The 11,242-nt window shown below is 35.1% G+C and overlaps 1 long non-coding RNA gene across 1 annotated transcript in view; it reads right to left on the bottom strand.

Moving 5' to 3' along the window:
- Positions 1-979: 979 nt before the first annotated feature.
- The window catches only part of LOC143083386 (uncharacterized), a 31,637-nt gene continuing 21,374 nt past the window's right edge, over positions 980-11,242 (bottom strand). Inside the window, exon 3 of the long non-coding RNA XR_012980674.1 lies at positions 980-1,281. This is a non-coding gene — a long non-coding RNA (uncharacterized LOC143083386). The remainder of the gene's footprint in view (positions 1,282-11,242) is intronic.

The raw sequence follows: 11,242 nt of genomic DNA, 5'->3' as shown, positions 1-11,242 counted from the left end.
TTAATACGATATATATGGGGTTTCTGACCCCATATATATTGTATAAGGCATTAACACACATGGTGGAAAGTTATCTCATCAGCAATAAAACCACATCTTCATATTATATATTGTCAAACCCAATTTTATAATTCTCTTCTTTATTGAATAAAGGATTGCAATAAACAAAACTAATATTATAAATACTAATTATAAACGATATGGATTGTACATGTTGTATGAACCAGGCTACGGTGGTTGTTCCCTTTGTCCAATTCGCAGTTGTTTTATAGTCAAGTTTCAATTGTATGGATCTCTGTCTTTCTTTACCCTAGCTCTTGTCCTATGTAATTAAAAAGGTTGGAAAGACCAGGCCTTGCGGTCATAAAACTTTCGAGAACGATTTTTGTACTCACACTCAAGAATCAACCAATCAAAATGCTGGATTTCATGTTTCGAGCATGATTTTTGTGCTCAAAGCACTGAGCAAAGTTTAATGACTTCAACACCAGGTCAATATATTTTTTATGACATTCGGGTCTCAAATCAATAGACTCTCAAATCAAATGTCAAGACTGATTAATAGACAGCAAAATTATAACAATATACATTTTTCAATCTATTGATACACTGCAGCTACTGTTAAGAAATTGTTATTAAAGATATTTAAATTTCTTTTTGTACAAATTCACTGCTTTAAATATGAATATCAATTGTGATCCTATAGCTAGCAAATTATCATATTTTCAAAATGTGACTGAGAAAAAATAAATCTCGAACAAACTGCAAAAAACCGGTTGTATTTCTAAGGGTTATTGAATCGCCTGCTAATGTCACGTCCTTATCGGGGGCGGTATAGCTTAAAGTGCATGACAATGCCTAACAAAGGTGCATATGCGCATTTCCTTTTAAGAGTAAATTCTTAACTGATATTAAGAAAATACTACTGGTAATGGTTTTATCTTGACCCCATTGCAATACATACAATGTAAGAAGCTCAGAACATATAATACTGTATTCATGACATTAGGAAAACATATTTAGTTTAAACATTTCAAATTGTTTACTTTTTCTGTAGTCACTTAATCATATATCTGCATGATTGTTCAGTTTACTGAATATAAAAATGCTTCTCCCCTTTTATTCGCAACGATCAGCATGTTTCTTTCCTTACTAAAATGAATCGCCCATGGCACGGAGAGGCCGTCCTTGGTAGATAACAGTTGTCGGTATCGTTTTCCATCAGAAGAGATAAGTATTACATTGTTTGATTTACGTCTTACTACGTATATGTCACCACTACTATCGGTTATGGTCTCGTCATTTAGATTGATCATTCGAATTCCATGATACCACTCTGAACAAATTAACCCAGTTCCGTCATATGTTATCCCATATATATTACCCTTTAACGGAATAGTTTTCTCGACTTTTTGGGTTTGCATGTCAATAATGTCTATCCGCATGAAAGTAGACCCCCCCCCCAGATGATACAGCCAATGTATTGTTGTCTGTAATGAAATTAATATCAAAGCATGCTAAGAGTGATGATGGTAACAATACTTCAAAATCCATTTGCGTCCAACACCATGACACTACTTACGCCAAAGTCATTATGGCTGGTATACACAATCCTTCCATCTGGAAGCAAACATGCACCAAATGTGTCTCTCTTTTGATTCTTATCAATTGTCTGTTGTAACTTTAGATTGATACTTTTAAACAATCTTGGTGATACGTTTGACACCATCACTTGAGCTTGTTTTCGATTGTTCTTAGTAAGCTCAATATTGGATGGTTTACTTTCAACTATTATCTTTCCGAAATTTGGGATGTCGAAAATGAAATTTTGAATTGCAGTATTGATATTAAATGACAGAACTTTCTGATTCATATTTTCTTTACTTGATATTGAATTAAGGTATTCAGTTTTGCCAGAGATCTCCTTTTCAATGCGTTTCATTGACAAAAAAGTCTGAAGATCTGACGCATGCTGTTTGATATCTGAAATGTTCTTCTGTTATATCTCAATGTCTTGTTGCTTTTCCTCTTAAGAACGAAGCAATTGATGGATACTTTTACTCTCCTTGTCTTCCGGTGCATAAAGCTCTTTTATTATATCTGCTTGTATTTTGTCGATATAATTATTGATTGTTATCCGGGTATCTCGGATGACATTTGCAATATGCCTCCGAGTCTCAGATAATAGGTTGTTTTGTCGGTCTTCTCTGAGTTTTCCAATATTTTCGACTACTTCTACCAATGTCTGCTCGATTTCGTAGAATGTGTTTGATGTCTTAGCGTTATGAATGACGTCATCTAGTTTTACGATTTCTTCACATTTGTTGTGACTTTGAAAAATGCAGCTGCTACAACAAGGACATTCATGCTTCTTGCAGTAAATGATGTATTTTTCATTGTGTTTGTCACAAAACTGAGATATTTGAACTATATCCTTGGGTAATTTTTCAAATTCAGAAATTGGTATGACAGTATGAGTTCGGGATGATTTCGATAAACTGTGATGCTCCTGACAGCCTACGCAAAGTCCTTCATCGCATTCACTACACCAAACCGCAGAAGGTTTGGGGTTTGGTGATATGGCGTAAATCACAAACACCGCAACTTGAAGATGAAGTCGCCATAATACAATAGAAAATGATTCCCTGAAAAAAAAAGTAATGATAAGAGGATGAAGTAGCCATTGTATTGTTTGATTAGAAATCATCGTTTTGAATTCATAACGGGTTTCTTATTTATTATCCACATCTGATGCAGTCTCGATCGGGGACACGTCTATCGTGTATCGTGTTTCTTGTGGTTAGTACTTCGCTTTAGGGTTAGTAATGAAAGGCGTTGTGTTCATATCAAATTGTATTCAAGTTATGTACAAGGCAACGTTACGTAAACAATAGGCAACGTAAAACAATAGGTAACGTTAGTGACGTTAGTTACTAAGCAATTGTACAGCGGCAAATACTTGACACTGGGGGCGCCGAGAAGTGAAAATTATTAAAATATTATCAAGATGAAATTAAGTTACAAAAAGTGAAAATGATAATTATTCATTTAAAGTCCATGTAATAAAATAGAAATCATTGAACTGTCTATTCACTATATATCAAAATTACGGCGCACTATTTACAGTCTCTTGTATTATAACAAAATTAATTAAGAAGTCCATTTTTTAATCTTAAGTTTGGCTTCTGTTTTCGATTTACGCTCTCTGGTCTCTGTGGCTGGCATTGTTGATGGCACTGTCGAGTCGGAAACCTCTAACGGATAAAGTTTTGAAATAGGACGACTAGTCAATCCGTGCTTGGTTCTAATTTTCACTGATCTAGTATATCCATCTTTTCCTTGGCAAAGTTCATCTACGACTCCTAGCTTCCATGTTATCCTAGGAGAATCATCGTGAATCTGGACTACATCGCCCATCTTGATAATATGACTGTTTGTACCGATGGTCTTGTGAAATTCTCTTAATGCAGTCAGATATTCATTTTTCCATCTGATTTGGAATTGTCTAATAAGTTCATGTTTAATATCTGCTTGCGAAATTCTTTCCTTCGTTCTATTAATTAATCCTGGTCACGGCACCAATATCGTGTATCGTGTTTCTTGTGGTTAGTACTTCGCTTTAGGGTTAGTAATGAAAGGCGTTGTGTTCATATCAAATTGTATTCAAGTTATGTACAAGGCAACGTTACGTAAACAATAGGCAACGTAAAACAATAGGTAACGTTAGTGACGTTACCTATTGTTTTACGTTGCCTATTGTTTACGTAACGTTGCCTTGTACATAACTTGAATACAATTTGATATGAACACAACGCCTTTCATTACTAACCCTAAAGCGAAGTACTAACCACAAGAAACACAGAACACTACGTATAATTTCGGCGATAAACCAAATAAACGATCATCTATTGTTAGACAGTTAAAACTTTTCAAAGACGACAATGAAATATTCAGATGTGGAGGAAGGATACACAATGCTTCTTTGAGTGAAAATACGAAATTTCCGTACTTGTTACCTGCCAAACACAATTTCACAAATCTAGTGATTAGGGATTCGCATGTTAACCATTTACATTCAGGACTGAATAGTACAGTTACACATTTACGCCAAAGTTATTGGATACCAAGAATTCGACAATGCGTAAAAACAGTTTTACGGAAATGTGTGACTTGTCGTAAAGTAACGGGAAAACCTTATCTGAAACCAGACCCTCCGCCGTTACCGAAAGACCGAGTTGATGAACCCGTACCGTTTACTGTGACCGGAGTCGATTTCGCAGGACCGTTATATGTAAAGAATTGTGAAAATACCAAGATTAAGGTATACATTTGTCTGTTCACGTGTGCTTCAACAAGAGCCGTTCATCTGGAGATTGTCACTAACTTGACAGAAAAATTCTTTATGTTAGCATTCAGAAGATTTTGTAGCCGTAAATCCGTTCCGAAAACGATGATTTCAGATAATGCGTTAACTTTTATTACAGCTAGTAAAGAGTTCAAACTATTAACCAATTCGTTATCTTTAAAGGACAAACTCAATGATTATGGAGCAGAATGGAAATTTATTCCGAGTAGAGCGCCATGGTATGGCGGATTTTGGGAAAGAATGATTGGACTTACAAAAAACATTTTGCGGAAAATATACGGAACAAATGGTTTATTTTATTACAGGATCTTAAACAGGCACTCACAATTGAAATACCGAGATCTTATTTCTACAATAACGAATCGTCTACTATTACAACTAGAAAACTGCATGTTTTCACAGACGCAAGTCAGAGCGCGTACGGTGCTTGTGCGTACCTAGTGAACGGGGACCAGTCAGTTATTGTAATGGCAAAAAATAGAGTATCCCCTTTGAAAGAGATAACACTGCCTAGATTAGAACTGATGGGAGCATTATTGGGAGCCCGACTTGCAAAACATTTACTTGAGAACATGGGAAAAAGAATTGGGATATTAGGTCACTGAGGGAAGCGATTGGTAAAGAAATGCACGTACAGGAAACTGGTTTTTCGAATCAATCAGATAACTTTACTCCCACTGCATCATTTTACACAGCAGCTAAACCCAAAAGCTATTCAAGACCCCAGTCCGGAAGCTATCAGACCAAGCCCAAAACATGTATTTATTGCAAACAATCACATTCTTCCCTAGAATGCACAACTGTTGTAGACAGAGAAAAACGCTTTTCTATAATTAAACAGAAAAAAGTATGCTACAATTGCTTTGGAAGTCATAAAGTTTCAGAATGCCGCTCGCGTTTTAGATGTAGAAAATGTGATAAAAAGCACCACACTAGTCTTTGTGACAGTAATAAGAATCAAGAAAAAGAAAGCGTAAGTACAGCAAAACCCTTACCGCAAAATGCCATAGTCAATACAGTAGAGAGCGAAAATGATGCATTAACATGAAACGTCGACCAAGCGAAAAGAAGAAAATTATCAAAAATATTCTAGAGAAACAAGATGTCCTCAGTAGTAAAATAACCACGCTGACAGATGACAGAAAAGGAGCACAAGAGGAGCTTGGTGTAACAAATAAATGCATAGCTGATTTAACAAGCAAAATAGCTGACCTGGTTTATATAAGCGATTTTAGAAAAGAATTCGACGAGGATTTAAAGCGCCAGCTTATTGAGGGACGAAAAGAACAAAGCTCACTGGCAGATGAGCTAAAACAGACGTACAAAGAAAAACAGACAGTCGAGCTAGAACTATGCAGGTTTCAAGCTCACACTCAGAGAATGACATCTGACTTAGAGCAAGCAAATAGAAAACTAGACAGAGCCGAAGATATGCTGATTAAGTCTAAGAACAACATTAACAACATGAAGGATGGGAAGATGGATTTACATCTAGAGATACAGAGACAAGAGGATGTCATACGAGAACTATCTGTCGACGTACAACTATTAAAGGAAAAAATATCCGGTCTTCAAGGTGAAATTGGAGATGGAGAAAACAGAATCGAGAATATGAAAGAAGAACGGGCACAGCTTTTGGAACATATACGATATAAATCCAAGTTTTACGAAGACAAACTCAAGATCTGCTTTTTACATATTACTGGTCTAAAGAAGGAGAGAGACCAACTTAAAGATAAAGAACCTAGTGGAAATTTATCTATATCTGCAACACCACAGGCCCAAATGATGCTTAACAATGGAACCTTTCCTAAAGCAAGTAATGTCACTGACTGGGACAAACGCGACCTCGAGCACCAGAAATGATGAAAGTCTATGGAGACATTATTGCTGACCAGGAAAAACGAGGATTCGTGGAAAAAGTTCAAGATGAAAATGCAGGTGAGAAAATACACTATATTCCTCATCATGCTGTTAAGAAAGACTCACCAACCACCCCAATTCGCATCGTATATGATTGCAGCTGCCGAGAATCATCAGATAAGCCCAGCCTAAATGATTGCCTTATGTCCGTCCCGCCACAAATGAATGAGTTAACTGGAATAATAGCAAGATTTAGATTACACCAATATGCAGCTACGACAGACATCGAAAAAGCTTTCCTTCAAATTGAGCTTGACGAAAAGGATCGAGACGTGACGAGATTTTTTTGGCTAAGTGAACCCGCCGACCCAACAAGCCAGTTGATAACATATCGTTTCAGAGTAGTTTTATTTGGTACAACATGTTCCCCGTTCATTTTGAATGCAACCCTACTGAAACATTTAAATAATAATTCGTCAATAACTGCAAACATGTTAAAGAAAGATTTATACGTGGACAATGTTTTGTCAAGTTTTCAAACCGAAGAGAGCATGATGACATTCTACAAAGAATCGAGAGAATTATTATCCAAAGGAGGATTTAACTTGAGGTCTTGGACGTCGAATAATGTAAAATTACGACAAGTTGCAGCAACGGAGAATTCCCTGGATAAAAGCAAATCTGTGAAAATACTCGGTCTGTTATGGAACGTAGATAAAGATACAATTTCGTTTCAAGATAGTATAAAATTGGACCAGGCCAGATGTGTAACGAAAAGAGAAATATTGCAACAATCCTCTAAAATATTTGACCCATGGAGAAATTAAAAGCAATTCGTGGTGGTCACCGTAGTGCAGTTACAAGATTAATTAATAGAACGAAGGAAAGAATTTCGCAAGCAGATATTAAACATGAACTTATTAGACAATTCCAAATCAGATGGAAAAATGAATATCTGACTGCATTAAGAGAATTTCACAAGACCATCGGTACAAACAGTCATATTATCAAGATGGGCGATGTAGTCCAGATTCACGATGATTCTCCTAGGATAACATGGAAGCTAGGAGTCGTAGATGAACTTTGCCAAGGAAAAGATGGATATACTAGATCAGTGAAATGTCTGCCATGTTAATATGTCTCCCGTAAAGTTTGGTAGATCAAGCTTCGGTAGCTTGTGATAGAAGTTTGTTGCTGTTGTTGGGTTTGCATTCGTATAAACGGAGTTGTTATCTACGGAAAATACATTTTCTGAATGGTTTGAATTATGATTTGCAATACTTGTTGACGGAAAATTTGATGAATCAAGTGTATTGGCTATTGGAACATACGTTGTTTCACTCACCGTTTGCTGAAATGGGGTTGTTTTGTTTCCAGAAACTATGTCCTTGAGTCGGCGAATGGCGACTTCCATATTCATTGCATAATCGTCCGCGTCAAGAATTTCTTGTTCCATGTCTTCTAATTCGGTTCCATCTAAGATCTGTGAGTCTAAAGATTCAAGCAGGTTCCTCTTCTTTGTAAGGTTGTCTGCGGCAGCCGAAAGTTCTTCATGTTCAATATCGTGTATCGTGTTTCTTGTGGTTAGTACTTCGCTTTAGGGTTAGTAATGAAAGGCGTTGTGTTCATATCAAATTGTATTCAAGTTATGTACAAGGCAACGTTACGTAAACAATAGGCAACGTAAAACAATAGGTAACGTTAGTGACGTTAGTTACTAAGCAATTGTACAGCGGCAAATACTTGACAACGTCAATACTTCATTGGAAGGGAGTCGCTGTGGAGCTGCTACCCCATCCTTTTCATATAATATAGATCTTAGTAATGTATACATTTTCTTATATTGCGTATGTTAAATTGTAACCTTAATCCATGTAGGCTTGGTTTCGTGCGGTGTGTTGGAACAAAAGAATATATAAAACTAAGATTATGTGTGCAAAGTTTACTTACGTCGAGACTTTAGGCAGTGAAAAAAAAACAGGGCTTTTCATATACAAGTAATTGGAACTTTATCGACCTTATCATATATTTCTGATAGTTTTCCCCATCCATTCCCATAATTTCGACCTATTCCAGCAGCACGTCCCGTCAACTTGTGTATAGGAAATTCCTCTCCCACCTCCGGCGAGGAAGCAGCATAAATTTATTTTCAATAGCTTTATGTTTCGTGATAAGTAGTTTGACAGATTTTTTCAATTTGGCGATTTTTGGGGGAATAAAGTATACTCGGCTGAGTGGTTTTACATTCCATATTGTCAAACAAACTTATGGACCTATGAAATATATATGGATTTGTTTTACAGCCGTTGTGCTCATAATTTTTTTATACTGTGAAAGTAATTTTATTCGTGGGGTACCAATTTTCGTGGTTTTCGTGGATGACTCTATCCACGAATTTAAGTGTCAACGAAATAAAACAATCATTGTCCAAATCAAGACAAGGAAGATCCCCATGTAGGTTTGACTACTGATATGATCTAAAGAATGTATTGAATAACGCCGAATCGGAGATTACTTTAATAGCAGTCACAGAACTACATCTGCATGCAAGGTTATACTCATTTAATCTTTACTAACCTAAACTGTATAACTTCAGATCTTTTAATTTTCATAAAAAATATTTTTGATGATGAAAGTCAGATTTCCGGTTTTGAAAGGCTAGTATGATAAAGTGTTCATTTTATATCCTCATAATTTTCCTACACATGGAAAATAACAATTTCACGCTGGGCTTCATTATGATAAAAATCATTTGGCAATTTAAGATACGTTTATAGCATTTGTTTATGTTGCTGTTTTCTTTAGGTGACATGTTTATGGCCCAATTAACACCTTTGATGGTCTTTAATCTGTTGATCACTTTATCTTGGGTTGTCACTAGGATTTAAACGGGTCAATGTTTACTTTGCAATTTCCTTCAATCCATTCAATCCAGACTATTTGTAACCTTCGTGTCTAAAGGCTTTAATTTTTTCTATTTTTTTTTATAGAAAACTAAAATCAACGAATTTAAAAACCCACGAACATGTAAATATTGCTCAAACCACGAAAAATGATACTCACGAATTAAAGTACTTTCACAGTATATATTTTAACTTCTATCTGCCGACAAAAATTGCAATCGACAATTGCACTTACAAGAAGAAAAGGAACAGACAAACCAACAATAAATGTGTTGGTTATTGTAATGTTGTTTGGCTTCCAGGGCAAATATTGCATGCACATCTTGGCCAAGAACAGATAAGGAACGCAATTCATATGTACATTTTGATTGATTGATTGATTGAATAGAATGAAGAGAAATGGGTTTTGGTTGCATCATAAAAGAGACACCTGGTGAAAATAGGGAAATCCATAGGAACCCAATCGGATGACTTATATCATGTATATGATACGCATAATCACACTTGCACGAGGAGGCTTCAAAAAGAAATCTTGGTCAAAAGTCTATAACAGAAGCACACAAATAAAGATTAGGTATTACAAAAATGAAAACCGGGCCAACTCAATGAGCATATGGGATGTGTGCAGTAAAATAATCTGGAGTTGTTCTCTTTTTGTAACTTTCGTTTTCTGTGGTAGAGAAACAGTGAAATTATACTTACTATTCATATCTTATTTATAGATTAATAAATGATTTATAACAAAACAGTTATACAAATCATGTTAAATTCATTCATTTACCTGATAATTACGAGTGTTTCATTGTTGTTAATCAAAGGGCAACCAGGAAAGTCATCACACGACTTATCACGTGACTTTACTGTGGATTCATCAATATTCGTTGGATACTAATTTTCGTGGATTTCGTGGGTACAGGAGAACCAGGATCGAATTCAAATGTTCAACGAAAACCAAATTTTCTAAAGGAATGAGTGTAGACTTTGCCAAAACCACGAAATTAAATATCCACGAATATATGAATTTTCATCAAACCACGAAAATTGGTACCCACGAAAATAAATGAATCCACAGTACATGATAAATGGTAAACATGATATACACAAAACTAGTTTAAATGCGCGGTATATTTTAAATGTGTTTTATTAAACATGAATAATTTATAAAAAGCATATATCATACAAACTTTATTGACTATTTCTTATCAGAAGTATTCTATCACTTTATAAACATAATTATTATTAATAGATTATGTGATTAAACAATTGTAGAACATTCACAGTAATAGTTAAACCAGTATATTTCAATATGATTCCGTAAATGAACCTTGCATTTTTCTATAAAAACAATGATAGTAATTGTGTGAAGATTAAGAGGCAAGGAAGAATTACTGTTACAGTAGTGAAGTCTCTAATACTACAATACTACCAAATATAACATATATAGCAAGCAATGTGATGTTATTAAAAAGATTTAAAACAAAACATTAAAACTATGATATATAACTATATCTGGAATGGGAAAAGTGATATGATGAAAAGAGATACTTTGTCACAAAATTATACTGAAGTGGGACTAAAAATTATTTGTATTGATACGTATATATGAACATTTCAATTCAAATGGATATAACAGTTGTTGTTTGACGAAAATGATGAACAAAATATTTACAACAACCCGACCATAGAGCAGACAACAGCAAAAAACTGGTTTGAAATATGCCATTAGTTGAATTTCTGCGATTTTATTGTTTTGTTGTACAAACATACTCGTAACAGATATAACAATTGGCACATTTGATCAAATTTCCTCTCTTGAGTATTATATTGTGCTATGTATAACTATTATTTTACCCTAGTTGTACATAGTGCACATGATATATTAGGCTTTCAACTATTGTTTTGTAATATTTGAATCAAAAGGTATGACGAAATCCTACACCCGTAATGAATCGAAAATCAGATTTTAACATTACGACGAATCCTAAGGGCCAAAAAATTGAGTCAAAAAGCTGACAAACCCCATGCGGTAACATTATAATTCCCTGCACGCGATCTCGTTTTTCAAACAGTATTGACATTTTGAACATTGGTTTAGTATTCAACCAATATC

The sequence above is a fragment of the Mytilus galloprovincialis genome, chromosome 7, assembly GCF_965363235.1.
Source record: "Mytilus galloprovincialis chromosome 7, xbMytGall1.hap1.1, whole genome shotgun sequence".
Classification (NCBI taxonomy): Eukaryota; Metazoa; Mollusca; class Bivalvia; order Mytilida; family Mytilidae; genus Mytilus; species Mytilus galloprovincialis.
This window is presented reverse-complemented; position numbering and strand designations above follow the sequence as displayed.